Source organism: Ovis aries, chromosome 22 (genome assembly GCF_016772045.2).
Source record: "Ovis aries strain OAR_USU_Benz2616 breed Rambouillet chromosome 22, ARS-UI_Ramb_v3.0, whole genome shotgun sequence".
Classification (NCBI taxonomy): domain Eukaryota; kingdom Metazoa; phylum Chordata; class Mammalia; order Artiodactyla; family Bovidae; genus Ovis; species Ovis aries.
In genome coordinates, this window is record NC_056075.1 from 8,515,139 (window position 1) to 8,542,571 (window position 27,433).

At 40.7% G+C, this 27,433-nt stretch overlaps 1 protein-coding gene across 49 annotated transcripts in view; it reads right to left on the minus strand.

Moving 5' to 3' along the window:
* Window positions 1-27,433, minus strand: part of SGMS1 (sphingomyelin synthase 1) — a 335,256-nt gene that overhangs the window by 42,487 nt on the left and 265,336 nt on the right. The gene's annotated exons all lie outside the window — the stretch shown is intronic.

The following is a 27,433-nucleotide window of genomic DNA, read 5'->3' on the forward strand; positions in this document are numbered from 1 at the left end:
TCAAAACCAGTGATCTGATCCTCACTTACCCACAAGGAAACTGAGTTCCAGGAAGGTCAATGAACCTGCCTACAGTCAAGCAACAGCTTGTATAAAAGAGCTACAAGTTAAGTTTCCAAGTCCTGTTCAGTGTGTTTATTAAAATACTTTATCAGTGATGTGGCAATAACCAAAATGCACATCTGTAAGGATTAAAAGTTATATATAGAGAGTATAAAAATGTATATGCGCTGTACATACATCTGTCTAACCACAAGCATGGCTAATGAGCATAACATTGCATAAGACACGGGAAAGAAATCACATACTGACTGAAGCTCTTCTGCTTGACGATTGCCTTGGGGGGCACTTTCTACTTCTCTCTCACCTGCTTATCTTTAGTAAATCTCTATTAATTTTGTGATAATCATGTAAACCTTTTAAAAAAGCAAGAGAAGTTAAAATTCAGACTGAGCTCTATAACAAAGCATTGTGGTTAATGAGATGTGGCCTTTGGCGAAAGGCAGACCATAGTGTGACTTTCAGCATCTCCACGCATGACCTGCTATTTGAACTCCGGCTTACTAATCTGCAGCATGGCCCTGATCAAATGTCTCCTTCACAGGGTTGTTGTCAGTACTTTAAAATCCGTACGTGAAAGTTGGGGATGTGCAACCCAGCACTTTCTGTTTTCTACGACTGAGTAGCACTCCACCGTGTATGTACACACGCGCACACATCTTTATCCATGGATCCGTGGACAGACACTTCGATTATTTCCCTATCTTGGGTATTATACATAATGCTGCAAAGAACAAAGGGAATATACATAGACTTTTATGAACTAGTGTTTTCGTTTTCTTTAGATAAATACCAGAAGTGAAACAGCTGGATCACATGGTAGTTCTCTTTTCAATTTTTTTGAGACCCTCCATATTGTTTTCCACAGAGACTGCACCAATCTACATTCCCACCAACAGTGTACCCTTGCCATTTGTGACAAGTCTGTCACAATATGTATGAACCTAGAGGTTATTATGCTAAGCGAAATAAGTCGGACAGAGAAAGACAAATACTGCGTGATATACCTCATCTGTGAAATCTAAAAAACAAATCAATAAGCACAGCAAATCTTATAGAGAAGAGACCGGTGGCCACCAGAGGGGAGAGGGTTGGAGGCAAGTGAAATAGATGAAGGAGAGGTCGATTATATAGTGATAGATGATAACTGGACTTACTGTGGTGATCGATTCGTAGTATATACAAGTAACAAATTATGCTGCAAATATGAAACTAAAATGTCATATGTTAGTATGCCTAAAAATAAAAGCATAGTTTCTTACTTTCTCAAATTTTATACCGTAACCAATAGCTGCTGTTCACTATAGCTCATGACGAAATGCACTGCCCAATTGTGGACTGACTTTTTTTCTCAAAAGAATGTTGTGTTAACTGAAAAAAACTTGCACAGATTTGTAGGTTTAAGAGCTAGAAATGAGGAGTGACAGTGTTCCCTAAGTATGCTTTGTGGAATAATAATCTGAGAAAATGCTCTATGTTTTAAAAAATCCAAATGAGCCTAGGAACTGCAGAGTAATCCTTCCAAGGGCTAGCAGTACACATTAGTATGTCAGAAGCACGTGGAAATCCTCCAGTAAAGAAACTCTACCAGGACTTCTTAAACTGACCTCATCCGGGCTGTCCTGCTCTAAATCCCGTTTCCTCCCGAGTAACTATGAGCTCCCAACGGACCCACTGGGAGGTACCGGCACAAACAAGACCTGAACTCAGGCCTTCCGATTTCAAACAGCAAACTTGTCTCTACTGAATCCAACCCCTCAAACCCAACTCTGGTATGAAGATGCACAGTATGTCTAAGTCCCAACTTTCCAGACTAAGTAACAACCAACCAGATGATGGCAGAGCGTGACAGCTAGTCCAGGCTTTGCAAAGAGAGTTCTCTTCTGAGAGCCCTTAATGCTTTGCACCTTCCTGACGTATCGCCTCATGCTTCAGGGTCTGTCTAGACTGCCCCAGGGGACTCTGAGGGACCATGCAAGGGCTACAACCTTAAGCATCCACACGTCTCAACTTCAAAGGGGCCAAAAGGTGCCCAGCCAGTATTGTCTCAGTATCCAAGGAAGTGTCCCTTCCAACTAGCAACATGCAGATGGTTTAATGGAAAGCAGACCTACTGAAAATGCCACTGACACTCAAAACCACTTTCAAACAATTTGAATGGTCAAGGAGGATAAGATGGGTATCCTCCAGAGACAAATGAACGTGAAATGAAACCAAAGTGAATCTCCGGCCACTTAAAAACCACTAAGAGGGGCTTCCATCACCACTAACCAACCTAGAGTGACAAGAAGACATCTGCCAAATCGGAGTCCTAGCAGAAGGTCCTGTAGGAAAGGAAATCTCTTGGCATCCCCAAATATCCCTCAGCAATCAGGACAGAGCCAAGGGAATGCTCAGCACCTTGAAGTGGCTATAAGAACTCTAAAGAAAAATCAGTGATTGAAGGTTCAGGTTCAAAGAAATGAACACGGGCTTTTCATACACGCAAGTTCTTCATTTCTCCCCTTGCCCAGTGCAGGAAGTCTACCAGGAGGGGAAAGCCCCTCAGAACCACAACGACCAGACCAAGGACAAGGTATTATTTCACTTCTCTTCGATGGGGAAACATAGTCAGAGAATATCCTCCTCAGACACAATCTTCTTCAAAGCAGAAAAATATCAAATGGTAGGAGATAATACAGGGCCATGGGGGAGGGAGAGAGAGACACACACACACGAGACACACACACACACACACACACACAGAGGCACTGTCTATCCAAATGAAAAAACACTAATCTTGCAAATAACAAGTCCATCAGGCAGTTTAAAATAACCAGTGGAATTCTTAAAGAGACAGCAAAATAAACCAGCAGCTTCCATTAGTTAACTGGAACAAACAAACTCTTCACTCCTTAAGACGCCCCTGTGGCCCGCCGCCCCCAACTTGGAGTGCTCCATCTACTCCCCTCCAACAAGTCCAGATTCTTCCTTTTGTCTGTAAGGTCCTTCTCCGCAAAGCCTTTCCTGGTCACTCCTTCACAATCTTTCCCCACTCTCTGAATCTGTACACCTCTAATATCGATGTCTTGTGTGCAAGATGCGGTCGAAAGAGCTCCAGCTACCTCCTTTCTTGACAAAATCCTTTAACCTCTTCAAGCTCAGCTTCTGAAGGAAAACGGCATTAACAACTACCTACCTTTCCTGTTCTCACATGGGCTGCTCCTGCTGTGACGATCATGTAAAAGGAATGAACGCTATTAAATACTCCGAGAAATATGTCTTGTTGTTTTTGTAATGTCCTGCTTCCTTTCGAATGCCCACCAGGGCCCATAGTGACATCTCATTACTATTAAATGAAGCAGCCAGTCCCAAATGGCATTTTTAAAAGCCCAAATCATTCGGACACAGGACTAAGCACATCTTTCCAAATTTCATGAGAAAAGAAAGTTTCTTTTCCAGGCAAGATTGGAAGCTTGAAAATAAAGGCACACGTGTAGCTTTCCTGAGGCTAATGCTGAAATCACACAATAAGGAAAAAACTCATTTCTCTGGAAGTAACCATTAGGCAGCTACTCAGTACTTTCCAGCCTTTTGGCTAAAGCTAAGATTAAGTGTAGTATGGGTGCTTCCCAAGTGGTACAGTAGTAAAGAATCCACCTGCCCATGCAGGAAACACAAGAGATGCAGGTTCGATCCCTGGGTCAAGAAGGTCCTCTTGACTGGCAACCCGCTCCAGTATTCTTGCCTGAAAAATTCCATGGACAGGGGAGCCTGGTGGGCTACAGTCCAGAGTCGGACACGACTGAGCATGCATGCAATGAGGACTTCCAAGGCCACAGCGAAAAGACGAGGACTTCCTCAGAGACCCCAGAGCCTGGCTGTAGGAGGAGAAGCGAGACAGTGACTGTCCCTTGGGCCTACACAGTCAATTTATAGCATACGGTGTGTCTGAGGTGGGAAAGGCAAAGTGCTTTCTAACATAGACCCAGAAGACTGTACGTAAGGCTGGACTCAGAAAACTACCATTACTACCATCATCCAGAGATGCTACCCTGAATCCATTACTGGGAGGAAGTTGAGAAATAATGCAGAGCTCAAATCTTTAAACTTAGTTCTCAGAACTGGGAAGATGTAAAAGAAGAATAAAAGCTGCACATAGACTCTTCCATAACACTATAGAATTTGAGTGCTACAGTTGATCAGTCGTGTCCGACTCTTTGTGACCGCGTGGACTGCAGTCCATCAGGCTCCTCTGTCCATGGAGTCCCCCATGTGTCCCCCATCCCAAACACTTCTTTTCCCATCCCATCCCTCTGGGTTGTCCCAGTGCACCAGCTTTGAGTGCCCTGCATTGAACTTGGACTGGTCGTCTATTTCACATATGGTAATATACATGTCTCAATGCTATTCTCTCCAATCATCCCACCCTCACCTTCTCCCACAGAGTCCAAAAGTCTGTTCTTTCTGTGTCTCTTTTGCTGTCTTGCATATATGGTCATGATTACCATCTTTCTAAATTCCATATATATGTGTTAATATACTGTATTGGTGTTTTTCTTTCTGACTCACTTCACTCTGTATAATAGGCTCCAGTTTCATCCACCTCATTAGAACTGATTCAAATGTGTTCTTTTTAACAGCTGAGTAATATTCCATTGTGTATATGTACCACAGCTTTCTTATCCATTCATCTGGTGATGGACATCTAGGTTACTTCCATGTCCTAGCTATTGTAAACAGTACTGCGATGAATATTGGGATACATGTGTCTCTTTCAACTCTGGTTTTCTCAGTGTGTATGTGCAGCAGTGGGCTTGCTGGGTCATAAGGCAGTTCTATTTCCAGTTTTTTAAGGAATCTCCACACTGTTCTCCATAGTGGCTGTACTAGTTTGCATTCCCACAAACAATGTAAGAGGGTTCCCTTTTCTCCACACCCTCTCCAGCATTTATTCTTTGTAGACTTTTTGATAGCAGCCATTCTGACTGGAGTGAGATGGTATCTCACTGTGGTTTTGATTTGCATTTCTCTGATAATGAGTGATGTTGAGCAACTTATCAAGTGTTTGTTACCCATTTGTATGTCTTCTTTAGGAGACATGTCTGTTTAGTTCTTTGGCCCATTTTTTGATTGAGTCGTTTATTTTTCTGGTGTTGAGCTGCATGAGCTGCTTGTATATTTTTGAGATTAATTCTTTGTCAGTTACTTCATTTGCTATTATTTTCTCCCATTCTGAAGGCTGTCTTTTCACCTTGCTTATAGTTTCCTTCATTGCACAAAAGCTTTTAAGTTTAATTAGGTCCCATTTGTTTATTTTTGCTTTTATTTCCATTACTCTGGGAGGTGGGTCATAGAGGATCTTGCTGTGATTTATGTCAGAGAGGGTTTTGCATGTTTTGTTCTAGGAGTTTTATAGTTTCTTGTCTTACATTTAGATCTTTAATCCATTTTGAGTTTATTTTTGTGTGTGGTGTTAGAGAGTGTTCTAGTTTCATGCTTTTACAGGTGATTAACTAGTCTTCCCAGCACCACTTGTTAAAGAGATTGTCTTTTCTCCACTGTATATCTTTGCCTCCTTTGTCAAAGATAAGGTGTCCACAGGTGCGTGGATTTATCACTGGACTTTCTATTTTGTTACACTGATCTATATGTCTGTCTTTGTGCCAGTACCATACTGTCTTGATGACTGTGGCTTTGTAGTATAGTCTGAAGTCAGGCAGGTTGGTTCCTCCAGTTCGATTCTTCTTTCTCAAAATTGCTTTGGCTATTCAAAGTTTTTGTGTATTTCCATACAAATTGTGAACCTATTTGTTCTAATTCTGTGAAAAATACCATTGATAGCTTGATAGGGATTGTACTGAATCTGTAGATTGCTTTGAGTAGTATACTCATTTTCACTATATTGATTCTTCCAATCCATGAACATGGTATATTTCTCAAACTATTTGCATCCTTTTTTATTTCTTTTATCAGTGTTTTATAGTTTTCTATATATAGACCTTCTGTTTCTTTAGGTAGATTTATTCCTAAGTATTTTATTCTTTTCATAGCAATGGTGAATGGTATTGTTTCCTTAATTTCTCTTTCTGTTTTCTCATTGTTAGTGTATAGGAATTCACTATACACTATAAGGCATTTGAGAAAATAAATAAAATAGACAAACCATTAGCCAGACTCATCAAGAAAAAAAGGGAGATGAATCAAATCACCAAAATTAGAAATGAAAACGGAGAAATCACAACAGACAACACAGAAATACAAACGATCATAAGAGACTACTATCAGCAACTATATGCCAATAAACTAGACAACGTGGAAGAAATGGACATATTCTTAGAAAAGTATAACCTTCCAAAACTGAACCAGGAAGAATCAGAAAATCTTAACAGACTCATCACAAGCATAGAAATCGAAACTGTAATAAAAAATCTTCCAACAAAGAAAAGCCCAGGACCAGATGGCTTCACAGATGAATTCTACCAAAAATTTAGAGAAGAGCTAATACCTGTCATACTCAAACTCTTCCAGAAAATTGCAGAGGAAGGTAAACTCCCAAACTCATTCTATGAGGCCACCATCACCCTAATACCAAAACCAGACAAAGATGCCACAAAAAAGAGAAAACTACAGGCCAATATCACTGATGAACATAGATGCAAAAATCCTTAACAAAATTCTAGCAATCAGAATCCAACAACATATTAAAAAGATCATACATCATCACCAAGTAGGCTTTATCCCAGGGATGCACGGATTCTTCAATATTCGCAAATCAATGAATGTGATACATCACATTAACAAATTGAAAGATAAAAACCGTATGATTATCTCAATAGATGCAGAGAAAGCCTTTGACAAAATTCAACACCCATTTATGATAAAACCCTCCAGAAAGCAGAAATAGAACATACCTCAACATAATAAAAGCCATATATGATAAACCCACAGCAAACATTATCTTCAATGGTGAAAAACTGAAAGCATTTCCCCTAAAGTCAGGAAAAAGACAAGGGTGCCCACTCTCACCACTACTGTTCAACATAGTTTTGGAAGATTCAGCCACAGCAAATAGAGATAAAAAAGAAGTAATAGGAATCCAGATTGGAAAAGAAGTAAAACTCTCACTGTTTGCAGATGACATGATCCTCTATATAGAAAACCCTAAAGACACAGCCAGAAAATTACTAGAGCTAATCAATGAATATAGTAAAGTTGCAGTATATAAAATTAATACAAAGAACTGTATTTTTATGAGTTGTTAAAGGCACGATGGACCCAAGACTGAACAAACATAGCTGGCATGTCAGGGAAGAAACTATAGGGAAGTTTCGGAAGTTTCTAAATGCTGGTAACGGCAAGAAAAAGTAGGAAACAAAGCGTGCATGGCTGCGATGTGAACGCTGGCTCCCTGTGTCAAATCTCTAAAAGCAAAAGCAGTCTGGGGCATCCATGTGGTGCTACTGCACTGGCTTACATAATCAACTTAAAACAAGGTCAAAATTTGGTGAGCACGTAATATTTAGCTCAGACTTTGTAACATGAAATTACCTGTGGAAAACCTCCTAAAGAGAAACACAAAGTATTGATATTACTTCATTAGGAAATAGATGAACTGCCTTTTTGTAAAAACTTCTAATCCAGATAAAGGTCTTTGCATCTACCAGAACTTTCCATAAAAGTCAATAGTAACCTAATGGACCTTTTAGGGCAATGCAGCCCAATGAAAGACTCATGAGGTAGGTGTTTTACACTTTCTCTGACTCAATTTGGATAACTCCTGATTGCTTTTCTCCAAACCAATCTAGGTAGCTATAAAAATTTTTTTGTTGTTACTTAACAAGAATTGACTTAAATAGGCAGAAGTTATAAAACTGTATTTATCAGAAGAAGAAAAAAATGGCTAGAATAACAATCACATAGCTTCAATCTACTGTTGAGGAAATTTCAGATGACTTCTGATGCCTTAACCTTTAAACTTTAATTTATTTTGAATTGCTATTATGTACAGTGTTCACAGTTCCATAGCCAGACTCTAGTTAGCAAATAAAATCACTCCTTTTGAAATGGATCCTGAAATTGAGAAGTAAATACATCATGATATAACAGAATACGAAGCCTCCACTGAAGACTAGACTGTACTTCTATATTTACTGTGATATATATTTTTATATGTATATGTATGTGTAGTTCTGCCAAACGGGTTACAAAGAGAATGATACCATTTTTGGAAACACAAATCACAAATATCCATAGTAGAAAAGTCTACAAGGTGTATATCACCTCTAAACTGTTACAAAATTATGAAATAATTTCTGGCTTTATTTTTTCCAGTGTTTTCTAATTTCCTTGATAAAGATACATTACTTGTGTTTGGAAAAGAAAAGGCTTGTTTTCCCTTCAAGTATGTTTTGTTTTTAAACGTACAGGCAGCATTGCAAAATCGAAAACAGATGCTTCCTACATTAGCTTTCTTTAAAAATATGAAATGGGCTTGCAGATTTCTCTAAATAATTGCAACTTTTGCCCTCTGTGTATCATTAGGTTCCAAAGCCATCAAATTCCCCAAACATAATAGTTTCAGGATATGAGCCAAACCACTGACAATGATAAAGCTGAAATCTGAACCTAAGTGCATAAAAAAATTCTGGTCTCAGATACTGTCTGTCAATCCAGAGAGAAAACAACGACAAACCATCAGAATGACAACTCTTCTGTCATCTAGATTTTCTTCAATATCCATCTCTCCAGCCTACTGCCAAAATGTAAAACCCATGTGAAAATTCTGCCTTATCATCGTTACAGCAAGGAAAACTTTGCCTAACACTAATGACAACTAATCACGATAGTTTTCCCTTGGGTTTTCATTCTTAGAACACAATTACCCAATCTCTGAAGAGTCTATTCCCACTCAACTGATGAACTGCCTTTCTAGGTCTGAAACAGCAGGGCTATTTTAAAACATTCATCAAGTTAATCTATAGTTCTGGGACATGGACACAATCTGGCAGCACTCAAGATTGTTAGGACATAACTGATGTTTCCAAATTCCATTGGCTCTCATGTCCAGCCGACATGCACAGTGGTGATCTATCTGCCTCAAGAAGCCTGGGAACAGCTAACCCAGGCTCTTATTTCCCCCACATCTCACTCCATTTCTCTTTTTTTTTCCCATTCTGCTTTTTAAAAATAAGAGCTAAAACCCTTCCACTGGACTGCTTGTTTAGCTAGAATTAAAGGGACTGCACAACCCTCTGAATCTATCATAAATGAGGGCTGTGAAAACAGTCACTGGCTTAGGGAAAAAGATGAGGCCATGTTTTACTATCCTCTGTTTTAAAGAAACTTCAAGAAATTAATGTAAATTACAAAAGAGAAGTAAATGCACAACAGCCCCTTAGAAACTCTTCAACAAGCAAGAGTTCACAGATTTCCCGTGGAAAACCCAATCTCAGTTCGGGATACACAAGTTACTGAAAGGCATAAACCATGTAAGGACATAACCCACCATGAGGCAAACCCAGCAGGCATGACAAACAACATGAGCCTGAGAAACTAAGTTTAAAGAGGTGGTTAAGTGAGTGCACTAATGATACAAAAGAGAATTAAAACATTAATAAAAGAGTAAGACATGGTAGGGAAAAAAGAAAAGACAAGACAGGTGTGTTGAAAGAAAATACAGGAAAATCCCAGCTTCTCTCCTTGGCCTGTGGTGGGCTGATACCTCAGGATGAAAAGGAGAAAGCAAAAGGTTACAGGGAGGTCATAAGAGAAGGGGAAATGAGCAAAAATATACGGTATATGTTTAAATGCAATTGACAGGTTTTTTCCAATCCCCAAACTCAAGCAATCCAGCACCCATACACTCTTTGCAGGCAGAAAAGGAGTGGAAAGTGGAATCCAGTCCATCAAAAGATGGAACTTATTTTTTTTTAATATATTAATACCTAACTAAACATGGGCACTGGGGCCTTCCCAGGGGGTACAGTGGTAAAGAATCCACCTGCAGTGCAGGAGACATGGGGTCAACTCCTGGGTCAGGAAGATCCCCTGGAGAAGGACCTGACAAACAACTCCAGTGTTCTTGCCTGGGACATCCCATGGACAGAGGAGCCTGGTGGGCTGCAGCCCATGGGATAACAAAGAGTTGGACACAACGGGGCGCACACACACAGATAAACACACACACGCATTAATTTCCACTGCCTCTTAAAACTCTCCTGAAGTGATAATACAGGGATGAAAAAGGAGCGGGAGAAGGGCAAAGAGAACAAGAGACGACTAACTGAGGAGGTCGGGAAGCGGAGGGACTTAGTAGCCGCTGAGAGAAAACCCAACAAAACCCTAAGCCAGTGAGGAGGAGAAATGAAAAGCAGTCTGTGTAAAAAGAGGCCTTAGAAGCATGAGAAATTGGAGGCATAGATACATCGCAAAATGGGGGTGAGGTGGAGCTAAAAATAGGACTGGTTGAAAGACCATCAACTTCTCACTTCCCACAGTTGAACAACCACCTCTGCCCAACACCACAGAAGACGGGAAGTTTATTGTCTCGAAAACGGAAATGGAGAGTTGCTAGAAAAGGAACAGGAACACAGTTGAAGGTGGGGTATTAACTACAATGGATTGAATAAAAGCTACAAAGAGATGTTGCCAGACCTGTCCTAATCCTTTACCTCATTAAACACCCAGCAAGCTGGGAGCCAGAATGAAAACTTCCAGGCAGACCTCCCCCTCCCCGCAACTCCAGACACTTTATGAGAAAAGAGCACTGATTATCTTGCACTGAAATCCAAGCAAACAAGTTCCACTCATGCAAAGTGCTTTCAAACAGCATTTTTAGTGCTTTTTATAAAATAAGAGTGGGTCAAAAAATTATTAGACATTTGAAGAAACTCTAATAAATATGAAAGCTTAAAACAAAAAAAGAACTTGGAAGAACACACTAAGCAGGGAAATTATAATGTCAAGAAAAACTATTATGAACATTCTCAAAGAAACGTTGAACAAGAACAAAATGGTACCAAAAAAATTCATTTTTTTAAAAAGGTCTTGGAAACTCATGGTAAATATGAAAATTTCAATAGAAAATAAAGTTGGAAAAAATATCTCAGAAAGCAGAACAAGACAGAAAGATGGAAAACTGAGAGAAAAAGAACGTTAAAAAAGTCATCTAGAAAGTTTAGTATGTGACTAGTAGGAGCTCAAGAAAGAGCATAGGAAAAAATGGGGAAGTTATAACCAGAGAAATTATTTAAGAATATTTTTCAGAACTCAAAGAGCTATGAATTGCTATACTGAGAGTCCAGTACATACTCAAGAACAGTGATTGAGAATGTTTGTTACTATTATTCTGTACTAATTTATTTCTTATTTTTAAGGAGACAAAATCCTGAGGAATACTCTAGCTCCACCCTGGCTGTGTTTTCTTCCACCTTACCTCAAACCACAGGGAACCCGCCTGCCAATTCAGGCAGACAAGAGATCCGTGGGCAGGGTAGATCCCCTGGAGGAGGGCACAGCAACCCACTCTGGTATTCTTGCCTGGAGAATCCCATGGACAGAGGAACCTGGTGGGCTACAGTCCACAGGGTCACACAACGTTGGACATGACTGATGTGACTTACTATGCAGGTACCTCAAACCACAACTGCCAATCTCCATCCTTGACATTCCTAACTGGTATTTCTGTCCCAGGACTAGTGCAGGCTTAAAGCACAAAGACCATGCTCTGGTCTTCAAGGGGAGCACAATATACTATGCTGGCAAACTATTACTTTGAGCTGAAGGCAACTGAGAAGTGAAACCAAGTGGGATGCTATGGGGCCCTCCCAGGCACAAGAGCCTTTCGGTGTCACCTTCCTGTTTGTAGGAAAAAGGCTTTCAGGTTCCTAGACCTACTCTGAGCTCCAAAGGGCAAATTTAAACAGTTACTCTGGATCATCAAAAAAGCAAGAGAGTTCCAGAAACACATCTCTTTCTGATTTATTGACTATGCCAAAGCCTTTGACTGTGTGGATCACAATAAACTGTGGACAATTCTGAAAGAGATGGGAATACCAGACCACCTGACCTGCCTCTTGAGAAACCTATATGCAGCTCAGGAAGCAACAGTTAGAACTGGACATGGAACAACAGACTGGTTCCAAATAGGTAAAGGAGTACGTCAAGGCTGTATATTGTCAACCTGCTTATTTAACTTATACGCAGAGTACATCATGAGAAACGCTGGGCTGGAAGAAGCACAAGCTGGAATCAAGATTGCTGGGAGAAATATCAATAACCTCAGATATGCAGATGACACCACCCTTATGGCAGAAAGTGAAGAGGAACTAAAAAGCCTCTTGATGAAAGTGAAAGAGGAGAGTGAGAAAGTTGGCTTAAAGCTCAACATTCAGAAAACGAAGATCATGGTATCTGGTCGCATCACTTCATGACAGATAGATGGGGAAACAGTGGAAATAGTGTCAGACTTTATTTTGCGGGGCTCCAAAATCATTGCAGATGGTGATTGCAGCCATGAAATTAAAAGATGCTTACTGCTTTGAAGGAAAGTTATGACCAACCTAGACAGCATATTCAAAAGCAGAGATAGTACTTTGTCAACAAAGGTCCATCTAGTCAAGGCTATGGTTTTCCCAGTGTTCAAGTATGGATGTGAGAGTTGGACTGTGAAGAAAGCTGAGCACCGAAGAATTGATGCTTTTGAAGTGTGGTGTTGGAGAAGACTCTTGAGAGTCCCTTGGACTGCAAGGAGATCCAACCAGTCCATCCTAAAGGAGATCAGTCCTGGGTGTTCATTGGAAGGACTGATGTTGAAGCTGAAACTCCAATACTTTGGTCATTTCATGAGAAGAGTTGACTCATTGGAAAAGACCCTGATGCTGGGAGGAATTGGGGGCAGGAGGAGAAGGAAATGACGGAGAATGAGATGGCTGCATGGCATCACCGACTTGATGGACATGAGTCTGAGTGAACTCCGGGAGTTGGTGATGGAGAGGGAGGCGTGGCGAGCTGCGATTCATGGGGTCGAAAAGAGTTGGACATGACTGAGAGACTGAACTGAACTGAATCAGGCGAATTGGGGAATACAGAAAGAAGCAACAGTGCAGGATAGGACAGGGTCCCAGCTCCTCCTTAGGGGAGGTGCATAATACTTTGATACAGATCTCTGAGCTCTTCTGCAGGAAGTAGGGCCCCCACCCCAGGCTGACGATGGTAACTTCAGGCTGGGCTCAAACAGTGGACCCCAGACTGCCTGGATCCAGAAGACTGATGGCTGAGAGTCCCAGAACACCAGCCTGTTAGCTTACACCAACCAGCCAGAGGAGGGCTACACACCTTGCAGTTCCCCTGCCCCCAAATCAGTTTTTCCTATAAAAACTCTTCTCTGAGAAAAGAAAGAGTCGGACACGACTGAGCAACTGAACTAAACTGAACTGAGGAGTTCAGGCTTTTTGAGCATAAGCTACCTGTTATCCTTGCTTTGCCCTGTAATAAACCTTTCTGAGCTCCAAACTTCAATAATCTGGTGTGGCCTCACAGTGCATTGGGCACCCAAACATGGGCTTAAGAATAGAAGCAGATTCAGAAAAAGCTCTCTGCTATCCCCCTCTTTTCCCAAAAGTAGGACTGCAAGGAGATCAAACCAGTCAATCCTAAAGGAAATCAGTCCTGAATATTCACTGGAAGCACTGATGTTGAAGATGAAGCTCCAATACTTTGGCCATCTGACGCAAAGAACTGACTCACTGGAAAAGACCTGATGCCGGGAAAGATTGAAGGCAGGAGAAGAAGGGGATGACAGAGGATGAGATGGTTGGATGGCATCACCAACTCAACAGACATGAGTTTGAGCAAGCTCTGGGAGTTGGTGATGGGCAGGAAAGCCTGGCGTGCTGCAGTCCATGGGGCTGCAGAGTCAGACACGACTGAGCGACTGAACTGAACTAAGGGCATAAATTTGCAGACATATTCCCTCTTCCTCTACAAGGAAGAACAGAAATTAGTCATTGGACACAACTTTAAGAGTCTAAAAATGCATCAGCCCAAAGATGGTACTGGCGGACTCTATATAACAAACCCTGCTAACACTAACCCTTTCCACCATTACTTTTCCCATGTATTTGCCTTCTCACCTTTAACTCCCCTAGAAGCTCAAAGTCTTCTCCTTTGTCCTGTCGCTACTCTAAAAATTTGCTGGAGAGTAACAGTATCATAAATTTCAGATATATTTTCTGAACAATAAGCATTTCCCCATATTCTCTAAAGCAGTTCAGTTTTCAAATGTATTTTTCTCATCTCATACATCATCAAAATGTACAAGAAGGTTTACTATTTCAGTTTCTAAATTAATTCTCTCCCAGAATGCTTCCACTACCTAGAAACTGTTTTTTAAAAAAGTTTTAGTTAGATGTGTGCTAATAATTTGAAACAGAAGCCATCACATTTTTTTAAAAGCCTCTATCAAATTTGTTAAAATATTGCTTTTGTTTCATGTTTTTTTTTTTTTTTTGGGGGGGGGGCCATGAGGCATATGAGATCTTAAGTTCCCTGGCCAGGAATCAAACACACACCCCCTGCAGTGGAAGGGAGATTCTTAACCACTGGACCACCAGGGAATGATCTTGTTTTATTTCGGTTGTGCTGGGCCTTCACTGCTGTGTGAGCTTTCTCTAATAGAAGAGAGCGGGGGCCGACCTTTGTCGCAGCGGCTGCTCCTGCTGCGGAGCACAGGCTCTCGGGCACGTGGGCTTCAGCAGCGCGGCTCCCAGACTCTGGAACACAGGCTCAGTAGTCGTGGCTCGTGGGCTTAAGCTGCTGTGTGGCAGGTAGGATCTTCCCAGGTCAGGGATCGAAGCTGCATCTCCTTCACTGGCACGCGGATTCTTTATCACAGAGCCACCAGACAAGCCCAGCATCGCCACTCTTACTAATCCACAGACTCTGGAAGCCTGATGGGGGCCCTGATCCCCATGGGCAACAACAGAACACTACTCATTTAAAGTACACCTTTGGTGTTTACACTGGGACTGCCTAGTGTCGGTAACAGATTAATAGTAGGTCAAGAGAAGACGCAACTTCTTGATTAATGTAAAATTAAAAAAAAATTAATCTAAAGTGAAACAACTTTTTATAGTTTATTGAGGATCAGAAATCCCCACTGGCTGGGAAACGAAAGTTTTTCCCTTTCAGTGAGAAAAATATCTATCAAATCTCTTCTAAATCTACACTAATAAAAAATATATGTGACTCACAGAATTTAAAAAAAGCTAGTATAAGGAACATGACCCTGGTCACCAACACTACACTGCAGAATTAGCAACAAGGCACAGGCCCAGATAGGAGAAATCAAGTTCAAGTCTATGTCCCAAAATAAATTCCTAATACTAACTTTGAGAGCTAGGTGAGTTTTAACTATTTTCAGCCTAGAGGTGATCTAAAGGGGTGACTTCTAAATTGACAGCACCTAGATGTACATCCTGTGGTCGGTCCTAGCCAGAAAGGTAACGTCTGTGTTCCCATCATGTTTTATTCTTCTCCAACAAATGGCTCCTTGTGCCAGTCTCCTTCCCTGGTCTCCTGGATTTCAGGAAAAGCAAGTGTAGGTCTTCTTTACCTTTATCTCCACACTCAAAAAATAAAATATACTAAGCATTTTTTTTCTGACAGCAATTATACTAACTCTTAAAAATGAATACCCATCAGCTGGTCAACTCTTGTCTAGTGATCACTGGCTATCTTCTTGGCTCCAACGATCTGGTAATTTCCCAAATTTCCAGGGTTCACCTTCGCTGAGCTTCTTTATCAATTGGCCAATGGTTAGCAGAACCAAAGCTCAGCTGCACAAAAGGGATGCTCCTCACTCATCAAGCCAGTCAGCACTGGAACACAGATTCAGGTTGTCAAGGGATCTGTAGAAGTCCCAGCTGTGGACTAAGGCAGAATGCCACCAGGGGGCAGCAGAAAGCCTACGAAATTACAGACTCATCTTAGCACCCTTCCCAAACAGAAGGCAATGGCACCCCGCTCCAGTACTCTCGCCTGGAAAATCCCACGGGAGGAGGAGCCTGGTAGGCTGCAGTCCATGGGGTCACAAAGAGTCGGACACAACTGAGCGACTTCACTTTCACTTTTCACTTTCATGCACTGGAGAAGAAAATGGCAACCCACTCCAGTGTTCTTGCTTGGAGAATCCCAGACACAGGGGAGCCTGGTGGGCTGCCGTCTATGGGGTCGCACAGAGTCGGACACAACTGAAGCGACTTAGCAGCAGCAAACTATGAAGGGTTTGACAGACATCTTCCAACAGAGACCCTACACCTAAGCAATACATCTAGGGGTGAAACTGCAAGAACTAGAACCCCTCTTTTCTAAATCAGCAATTGAGGCTCCTTACACTAGACCCACGTGATTCTAACGTGGGTCTAGTGACTCTGCAACTAGGAACGGGGCCACTTCCGCAGTCTCTCAAACATGCTGCGTATCTGAGCTATTCTGCAATCTCACCCTAATGAGACTATGCCTAGGGAGCAGGACCTCAAAGAAGCGCAAAGGCCTATAATTAAAGAACACAGTTTATGAGAAGCACTAACGAACCGTAAAACAATCACTTAAACATTTATTGTTGGTTTATCTAGAAATGTAATAGGCTTTGTTTTCTGGCTTCCTTTACTATAACTTAATGCAACAAAAGAGAACCCTGCAACTAAATCAGTGATGTAAAAAGATGTAAGTTTACAGAAGTTATTAGTTAACTTTTTTAAGGCATGATAAAATTGAAAGATCTGAACAAGCATAGCTAAAGCTATTGTGCATCAGGTGAAATAAATTCTTAGTTCTTAAAAAGCCTTGAACATATATTACTATGTTACGTTATAGTGAACTAATTTCAAAATAAGTCAATATATAAAGTATTATCTCAACTGAATGCACGTTCACATGCGTTTCTGAAATCTCTTAACATTAACACATGTGACATCAAATGTATGAAACAGCTTTAAACAACCATAAAAATATCAAACAAAATACTCCACAGATAAAATTAAAAAACGAACACCACCAGACAAAATATTTTTTAAATTTGTCACAGATCACAGGTATCAAGAGCTCTTAAAAATCAGTTAAGGAAATGATTTTAAACAAAGATTGCAAATAGGCCACACACACACACACACACACAAAACTTTTTTTTAATCTCACAAGTTAACAAATACATAAATATATAATAGCAAGGTACCATTCTTCAGTGATTGAGTTGGCGAAGATCAAAAAGGACTAAAACTTAAAACAGCAAAAATGTCACCAAGGATTCAAGTTCTGCCAACTGTACCAAAATCCATTTACTTCTCTGTACTTCATACAACCACCATAGTTCAGCCAAGACCACATTTCATTTAAACTACCGCCACGGCCTCCTCAATGATGTTCTTGTGCCCAGACCAACTGAATTTGCCATGGGGCAGCAAAGAGACCTTCTCCAACTGTGCGCTTCCCATACTTGAAATCCCGCAATGTCTGCCGTGCTCTTGGAATGAAGCCCACACGTAATTGTTACGCAACTTGTAAGACTGACCCTGCCCTCGTACGGCCAAGCACCTCCGCTGCGCACTACACGCCAGCCACGCCAGTCTACTTCCAGTTTCCAGGCGCCCAGGTGTCGGGAGCCGCATTAGACATTACTGACAAAACAGAGGCATGGCCCTAAACCCCCTCCCTCTGTTCCATAGGCACGGACCCGGAATGAAGGAGCTGGGCTTTGTGATTCTGACTTGTGTTTTCCTTTCCTCGGCTGAGTTGACTGAAGAGACTATTAAGGTGCTTATTGTTTTTGAGAGGAGCAAGAGAAGGCATCAAGCCTTCTGCAGCTGTGCTCAAAGAATAATTCATAAAGTTAATCACTGACATTTGTTCAAGGATTTTTACAAAAGAGTGTTCCAGGGTGAGCACAGAGGCCGCAGCTTGAAACCATGGGAGGGATTCCTATCTGAGGCCCATTTGTGAGAACAGTGTTTATGGCAAAGGAGTTTATTGAATTTAGGGCTTAGGAATAATTAAAACAGTTAGAAGCTAAAGATTTAAGGATTGCTATAATGTTACAATATTCTACTATAGCTTATAAAAATTAGGGACTTTAGAGATATTATTAGCTAGAAGCCCTTTCTAAGAAATAGTGAGCTTAGGATACTAGGGGCAAACAGGACTTAGAAAGATAAGAAATAAACTGAGGAATGCGGTATGCAGCCCAGACGTTAGCCTGAGTTACAGCGTATTCACAAGGACACATGAGAAGAAGCAGATACGAGAATCGCTGAGGAGGGAACTCCTTTTGAGGGGCAACAATGATTTTTGGAGAAAAATAAATCTGGGTCAATGGGATCTAAAAATATTAAACCTCTGACCTAATGCTTTTGTAAAAGTATAAAAGAATCATAAGCTTGAAATAAACAGGCAGTCCAAAGAAAGACTGAGAGGCTGCCTCAGTTTCTCTCTTGCCGACGCCATCCATCCTGAGGGTATCCCTGGACCCTGCTGAGGCTGGACCCCAGCACCCAGGGCCTTCAAACACGCTGTTGCCACCACCTGAACACTCTCACCCTACTCCTTCTTCACCATTGGCCTCCACTCAACTTTCAGGCCTCGACTCTTACAGGTCATCTCTTCACCAGGCCTTTCACGACCATCCTCTTACTGACATCGTCTTACTTGCTGAGTGTCTTTCTGTCCAGCCAAAATGGAAGCTCCAAGATACAAAGTCTCTTGTGTTTTTTCCATTATTGTACCGTTGGGAGCTAGCACACAGTAGGCATTCAATACTAGCATCTGTTTCATGAGTGAAAAAATAAATACTAGAGAAGGAAGGCAGTTGACTGTATTTGATACGAAGAACACAGGTGTTAAACACAGATTCTTCATCATCTGAGGCTGACCACATCATTCTCAATAATTCTTTACAACTCCCATCTAACTAGAAAAAAAAAGGAATAAATCTATAAAACCATTTCATCAAAAAGTTACTTTAAAATATAATCCCCTGAAAAGAAACACAGCTAGGATTTTTTTCAGATGGGAAAACATACTCCCTTTAATCATACCATTTCTTCCTTTTAGACTGTCTTTAATACGAGAAGAAAACAACATTGGTCCCTGTTGGTAGGAACTTAATTCCTTAAACATAGAAAAGGAATCACTGTCCAGTTGTTATGCCTAAAAAGAAGGCTCAGAGAGGTTCCTTAATTTTTATTCTTTGTTATGAGCAAATTAAAAGACAATTCAGAGTTAATGCCATAACACAAAACCCAAAAGTATTCAAACATTTATAATTTCATATTTATACAATAATGAATTAAGTAAAAATACTTGTTTTTTCCCCCAAACTGTATACACAGCCATTTCCTACCTAAAATTAAGCCCTCACACTTTTCAAAGTTACCAAAACCCTTCTCAGTAGTATGTTTAATCAGACTTTTAAGTGTCACAGTGGAAAAGAACCTAAATATAAGACCTTACAGATGTTTCCCAACTGTTTCTGAAGGTGAGACTCCCATATCCTTTTTGGATGTGCTGTTCCCATTAATTTGCATTAGCTGTTGAGACACTGGCTGGGATAGTAACACAGGCGCATCTAAGCAAATGCACGGAGATGGCAAGTCCCTAGTTACTCACTCTCCTTATTAGGCCCTGGCCACTAAAATAGAGCTACAAGTATCACTGTTCTGAGTTGCATTTCTTAATGTTCAGATCGTGTAGTCTCATCTTTCTTTCAAAATTCTATATGCATTAATACCTAAACCATTTGACAAAATGTCAGTTTTACATACAATGAGAACACTGTGTTATCATAACCTGAAAAGGTGACATAGCTCATTAAAAGCATTTCAAAATCCTGTCAAATGATCTAAAGATGTAAAATGTGAGATCAAAGAATTTAACTTTAAAATGTCAAAAGTTATTTCAGTAGAAAAGAGAAAGAGGAGCAGGGGAAAACACGGGTTTAATTTGCAAAGACATAAAACACCAGCCACAAAGATGGAAACTGGAAAAATGACTAAGAACAATGATAGGCTACATCTAGGACAAAAGAATCTCTCAGTGTCTCAGTAAGTGGGAGGGCAGATAAAATTTTCCCCTAAAATGCCCAAAATGGCACTTCAAAGTATTTCTGAAAACTACATCTTACCATAAAATAACAATGGCAATCCTGTGGGTTTCTAATCCACATCTGATTATGTTCCACACCTGTGCTACAAAAATGAACTCATGCATAAAGATCTGCACACCTAAATTAGTTTTTTTTTTGTAAAGAGCTAAGTCTGTATTATAGAGATCCAGTTCATTGGAGAAGGCGATGGCACCCCATTCCAGTACTCTTGCCTGGAAAATCCGGTGGACGGAAGAGCCTGGTAGGCTGCAGTCCATGGGGTCGCAAAGAGTTGGACACGACTGAGCGACTTCACTTTCACGCACTGGAGAAGGAAATGGCAACCCACTCCAGTGTTCTTGCCTGGAGAATTCCAGACACAGGGGAGCCTGGTGGGCTGCCGTCTATGGGGTCGCACAGAGTCGGACACAACTGAAGTGACTTAGCAGCATTAACAAAGCACTCTGGCAAGGTACAGGGCACATCAACTTCACTGAAAACACAGCTCAAATTTATTTTCTATTTATATTCATAATAAGCTTTTCTTTTTGGCATAAACAAAGCCAGCACTAAAGAGCCAAGGACTGAAAAGTATACGTATTAATAAAAGCCAAATCACTGAATCCAAATAAAATCAAACAGTAATTGTGTACTATGCATAGAGCATTGCCATGGGCATCCTGGGGGACAGGGATGCATGCAGCACGGTCCCTGTCTAACCAGGCTAAAAAGTCCAAAAGCCAAATTCCAACTCTTCTCCAAACCTACTCCTTGTGCATGCCCTCTTAAGCTTCGTAAACTTCAATGCCATCATCTATATGCAACGAGAGATTAAACTGCCAACATCCGTTGGATCATCGAAAAAGCAAGAGAATTCCAGAAAAATATCTACTTCTGCTTCATTGACTATGCTAAATCATTTGACTGTGTGGATCACGACAAACAGTGAAACATTCTTCAAGAGATGGGAATACCAGACCACCTTATCTGCCTCTTGCGAAACCTGTAAGCAGGTCAAGAAGCAACACTTGGGACTGGACGTGGAACAATGGACTGGTTCCAAATTGGGAAAGGAGTACGGCAAGGCTGTATATTGTCACTCTGCTTATTTAACTTACATGCAGAGCACATCATGCAAAATGCCAAGCTGGATGAATTACAAGCTGGAAGCAAGATTGCCAGGAGAAATATTAACAACCTCAGATATACAGATGACACCACCCTAATGGCAGGGGTGTCCCTGGTGGCCCAGATAGAAAGTTTTTGCCTGCAATGTGTGAGACCTAGGTTCAATCCCCAGGTTGGGAAGATCCCCTGGAGGAGGGCATGGCAACCCACTCCAGTATGCTTGCCTGGAGAATTCCCATGGTCAGTGGAGCCTGGTGGGCTACAGTGCATGGGGTCTCAGAGAGGGACATGACTGAGCAACTAAGCACAGCACAATGGCAGAAAGTGAAGAGGAACCAAAAGGCCTCTTGATTAAGGTGAAAGAGGAGAGTGAAAAAGCTGGCTTAAAACTCAACATTCAAAAAATGAAGATCACGACATCTGGTCCCATCATGTCATGGCAAACAGATGGGGAAATAGTGACAGACTTTATTTTCTTTGGATCCCAATCAGTGCAGACAGCAACTGCATCCATGAAATTAAAAGACACTTGCTCCTTGGAAGCAAAGCTATGATGAACCTAGAAAGCACATTAAAAAGCAGAGACATCACTTTGCTGACAAAGATGCATATAGTCAAAGCCACGGTTTTTCCAGTAGTCATGTACAGATGCGAGAGTTGGACCATAGAGAAGAATAAAGAGTGCCAAAGAATTGATGCTTTCAAACTGTGGTACTGCAGAAGACTCTTTAGAGTCCCCTGGACTACAAGGAGATCAAACCAGTCAATCCTGAAGGAAATCAAGCCTGAATATTCACTGGAAGGACTGATGCTGAAGCTGAAGCTGCAATACTTGGGCCACCTGATACAAAGAGCTGACTCACTGGAAAGGGCCCTGGTGCTGCGGAAGATTGAGGGCATAAGAGGGCGACAGAGCATGAGATGGCTGGATGGAATCAAGGACTCAACGGACCTGAGTTTGAGCAAATTCTGGGAGACAGTGAAGAACAGGAAGTCTGGAGTGCTGCAATCCATGAGGTCTCAAAGAGCTGGACATGACCGAGTGACTTAACAACAACGTATACTCTAGCAAAGACATCACTGGCAAGCTTTATCTGCCCCCTTTCAATCCATTACGCATACAACTCATAATACTCAAAGAAGTGAAAAGTGAAAGTGAAGTCACTCAGTTGTGTCTGACTCTTCGCCAACCCATGGACCATAGCCTAACAGGATCCTCCGTCCATGGGATTTTCCAGGCAAGAGTACTGGAGTGGGTTGCCATTTCCTTCCCCAGGGGATCTTCCCAACCCAGGGATTGAATCCAGGTCTCCTACATCGTAGGCAGATGCTTTACCATCTGAGCCATCAGGGAAGTCCCAAGAAGTATCTGTGAACTAACGGAAAATTTTTACTCCGAAATACTCCAAACTTGAGTAGAAATAAATAGTCCTACCTAAAACTTTCAAAGGACTACTATAACATCTAGCACAGCATAGGCTTTTAATAAATATCTGTTGAATGAATGAATGAATGGAGTGGAATTAATCATTAACAGCGTCTAGTATAACTAAGCACTTAATTGATAACTAAGCACTTTAATTGATCAATTAAAGTATAGTTAATTTACTATGTTTTGTTTTGTTAGCTTCTGGTGGATTCAGACATTTATCTTATCAATAAAAGGCTATAATAAATAATAGAAATAAATAGCTATTTTAAAAGTGGATGCCCTCCCCCAGTATACACTTTCCCTCTCCCCGCTAAAAACCCTCAGACACACCCCCATGTCCTCTATTATCAACAGAAACTGAGAGGAGAAACTGTCAAGCTGACTGACTAAATTTAGCAGACAGATCCAAGCTAGGAGTTCCTCTGAAAGCACCCCCGGAAATAGCTCTGGTTTCACCAAACTAAATTTTATCGGTCTGCCACTCTGGGCTTCATCGTATGAGCTTCTGCTTTTATCAAACAGCCACAAGGAATTATATACTATTAAAAAATAGTACCACAATATGCTGGTTGCTGTAACGTCTCGGCAAAGAGAAATTTGTTTTCTGACTTTCTTTGAAACACCTAACACATGTAAATCAAAATAACAAAGGTCAAAGTCTTTAGAAGCAAGCTAACTTCAGGGGTTACAATCAGCAGTACAATAGATCCTTAATAAGAAAAAAAAAACAAAAACGAATGTTTAAATCTCTTATGTGAAGGTATATAACTATAAAATTATCCAATTCTTTAAGCAAAATTTTTGGGCAAGTTTATTGTACCCATTTTGCAGCTGAGGACATGGAGGCTCAGAAAGTAAGCAACCTCAAGTGAGATCTTTAGCACTAGAATACTGCCACAAATCTATACATCAAAGAATTATCCAGAATTTATCACTAAATTATTTAGACTTGAACAAAGCCAACTGATCCACTTCTTTTTTTCTTTCAAAGTTTAAAAAGACTTCCATGTAATTATATTTTATCAAGATTTTTTAAACTTACAGGATTTTTTTTTTTCATTCTCCTATTTGGCTTGAAGTTTTAAAACAATCTATCCATTTTTTCCCCCAAAATATCAATCTTTTAATAAGACAAAAATATGGCTCTCTTCTTGGCTCTTTTGCATTAAACAGTATTAGCTTCACTGTGCCAATGACATTTATAGAAAAAAGTTTGAGAGAGCTGGGTAGCAAGAAGAGACAGAAACATGATATTTTTAATTTGGAGATGTAGGATGTAGAAATTATTTGAAAAAATAAGAACAGCTTTATAATGAATAGTTTTCATTTTTGTTGGTAAAAATTTATATAACTATGTAACTGATTTAAAATTCCCTTAAGTATAAAATTCTCTATTAATATTGCTCCATATATACACACAAAATTATCATGTAATTTTATAATAGTAATGACATCTGGTCCTATCACTCCATGGGAAATAGATGGGGAAACAGTGGCTGACTTTATGTTTTTGGGCTCCAAAATCACTGCAGATGGTGACTGCAGCCATGAAATTAAATGACGCTTACTCCTTGGAATAAAAGTTATGACCAACCTAGATAGTATACTCAAAAGCAGAGACATTACTTTGCCGACTAAGGTCCGTCTAGTCAAGGCTATGGTTTTTCCTGTGGTCATGTATGGATGTGAGAGTTGGACTGTGAAGAAGGCTGAGCGCTGAAGAATTGATGCTTTTGAACTGTGGTGTTGGAGAAGACTCTTGAGAGTCCCTTGGACTGCAAGGAGATCCAACCAGTCCATTCTGAAGGAGATCAGCCCTGGTATTTCTTTGGAAGGAATGATGCTAAAGCTGAAACTCCAGTACTTCGGCCACCTCATGGGAAGAGTTGACTCATTGGAAAAGACTCTGATGCTGGGAGGGATTGGGGGCAGGAGGAGAAGGGGACGACAGAGGATGAGATGGCTGGATGGCATCATGGACTCGATGGACGTGAGTCTGAGTGAACTCCCGGAGATGGTGATGGACAGGGAGGCCTGGCGTGCTGCGATTCATGGGATCACAAAGAGTTGGACACGACTGAGCGACTGAACTGAACTGAACTGAATGAAATATATGCATAGGTTTTTTTTCAATAGGCACAAAGTTGCTGCTTTTTTTTTTTCCCCTCCTAGTATAAGGGCTGTCTAATGGGGATGGAGTTTAGTTAATGTTTCGAACACACATACTTAAACATGAGGCAGCCATAAAGCATGTAATTAAAATGAGCTTTGGAAATCCCCAAGACTGAGTTAGAATTCTTTCTCATTCCTTCACTAACAATAATGACCATTTGTATGATCTTAGGTGAGTTACCTAACAGCTGAAATTTTTGTTGCCTCATCTCTAAACGGAGAATATATAATATTGATCTCAGATGGCTTATTTTTTATTTTGATATAATTGTAGATTTATATAAAAGTTAATAGAACAGAAAACTGAGGTATATCCTTCACAACATTTCTCCTGTATTAACTTAATCACAGTAGCTATCAAAATCAAGAAATTACCATTGCTATATCATTAACTTAAAAACAGATCATACTTGAATTTCACCAATTTCCCCCCAATCTCCTCTTTCTATTCCCACAATCTCCTTAATCTCTTCCAATATACGGAAATCCCCCAATCTCTCCTTGCCATTATGACCTTGATACTATTGAACAGAAACAGTTATTCTGCAGACTGTCTCTCAGTTAGCGTTTCTCAGGTGTTTTCATGAATCAAGTTTTGCAATTTTGGCAAGAATACCTAGAAGTGATGTTCTGTCCTATTCAGCAATCACATCAAGAGTTAATTACATGAACTTTATACATCATTACTGGGGCAATGCGAACCATGATTCTTTAAGAAAGTTGTTTTTCTATGTGGTGGTTCCGGGAACATACCTTCAACCAATGGCAGCTATTGTTACGGTAAAATCAAAATTAAGAACAAAAGTTTTGGAGGTATGTACACTTGGGTTCCAATGTTCATTTTACGAGTTCCTGCCATGCGACTGTGGACAAGTTTTTTTAACTTCCCCAGTTTCCACTGTGTCCAGTAAAGACAAAACTACTTGTGAAGCCGTTATGAAGCTGTTATAAAGAAGATGAAATGAAATAATGTAAGTAAAGTACTTAGTGCCTGGAATTTATGCACGTTCCATGAAATCAATCACTACTATTATTTTTTAAGTAAGTTACTATTTTTCTGCAAAACAAGCGCTATGGCTTAAGACAAAGAAATCTGAGATCTGAGATCTGAGGGGGAAGAAAAGTGAGTGAGAGCTTTGTGGGGGAGTAGGAGTAGGCTGGAAAGATGTCAGATTGGGGGAAAGGCATGGAAGAACAAAGAGCACATCCCTTTTATTTCATCTCATCTTTCCCTGCAGAAACCAGCATTGCAAGTGGGGCCTGAGAACCCAAAGGCATTCGTGCTTGATTTCTGGCAGAGAACCCCATGATGCAAGAGCCAATTATCTGCTCCGTGCCATGGAAGCTCCTCCCCTGTTTAATCTTCTCTTGTAAAATCACTACCTTCTGCTTGCCAGGATCTCCTGCAGGGATTTTCAGGCTGTTGACACATGACATCAAACTGGCCGCAGCTGCCTCTGCTGCTACACTCCAGTGTAGACAGGTAGTTTAACTACCTAACATACAGTAGTTAAAATGCATTCTTCCTTAAAAACAATAAGCCTAACCCTAAAGAAGCCAGAAAATAAAGGTAAAACTAATCCTGGGGGCATCTGGACTTTAAACACTTCTCAGACCATGTGAAGGATCATGGAAGTAATTACTGTGCCACAGCGCTTGTGGATTTAACCTCAGCTTTCGAAAGCCACGTCATTATTCATAGACATGAGAGAGTAACAATAAGAACTGTGTTACTTCATCGAGCATAGATACCGATTACGAAAGTATCAGAGCATCATTAAGTGTTAAAGTATTGATAACTAGAAAATCAGTCTTCTGTAAGATGCTGTTAATTATTAGCCGAGCTCTACAGTATCGGTACCTTAGAGACTAGGATGTTAACAGCCATCTAACTTCTCGCTATGCCCAAGTGGGAACCTGTATGTCCACAGAGCTGAAATAAAGTGCACATGTAGTTTTCTGAAAAAACCAATCTGCCAGACGGAGCCTGATGCTATGGCTCCCAGGCCAGGATGAGGACCATGTGACCTATAAATGACAGTGAAGAGCACTGAATTTTCAGAGGATGGTTTAAGCAGAGAACTAAGCGGGATCAAGAGTCCAGGGTCCCTTCTCAGCACATTTCTGCCCTACGTGTGAGATGGAAGGTCCATTACTTACTTGCTCGCTCACCTGCCTGCTCTATCTTCTAGCTAATATTCATGAGCGTTTACTAGGACCTAGTAAACATCACTTCATGGCAAACAGACGCGGAAACAGTGGAAACAGTGGCTGACTTTATTTTTCTGGGCTCCAAAATCACTGTGGATGGTGACTGCAGCCATGAAATTAAAAGATGCTTGCTCCTTGGAAGGAAAGTTATGACCAACCTAGACAGCATATTCAAAAGCAGACATTACTTTGTCAACAAAGGTCCGTCTAGTCAAGGCTATGGATTTTCCTGTGGTCATGTATGGATGTGAGAGTTGGACTATAAAGAAAGCTGAGCACAGAAGAATTGATGCTTTTGAACTGTGGTGTTGGAG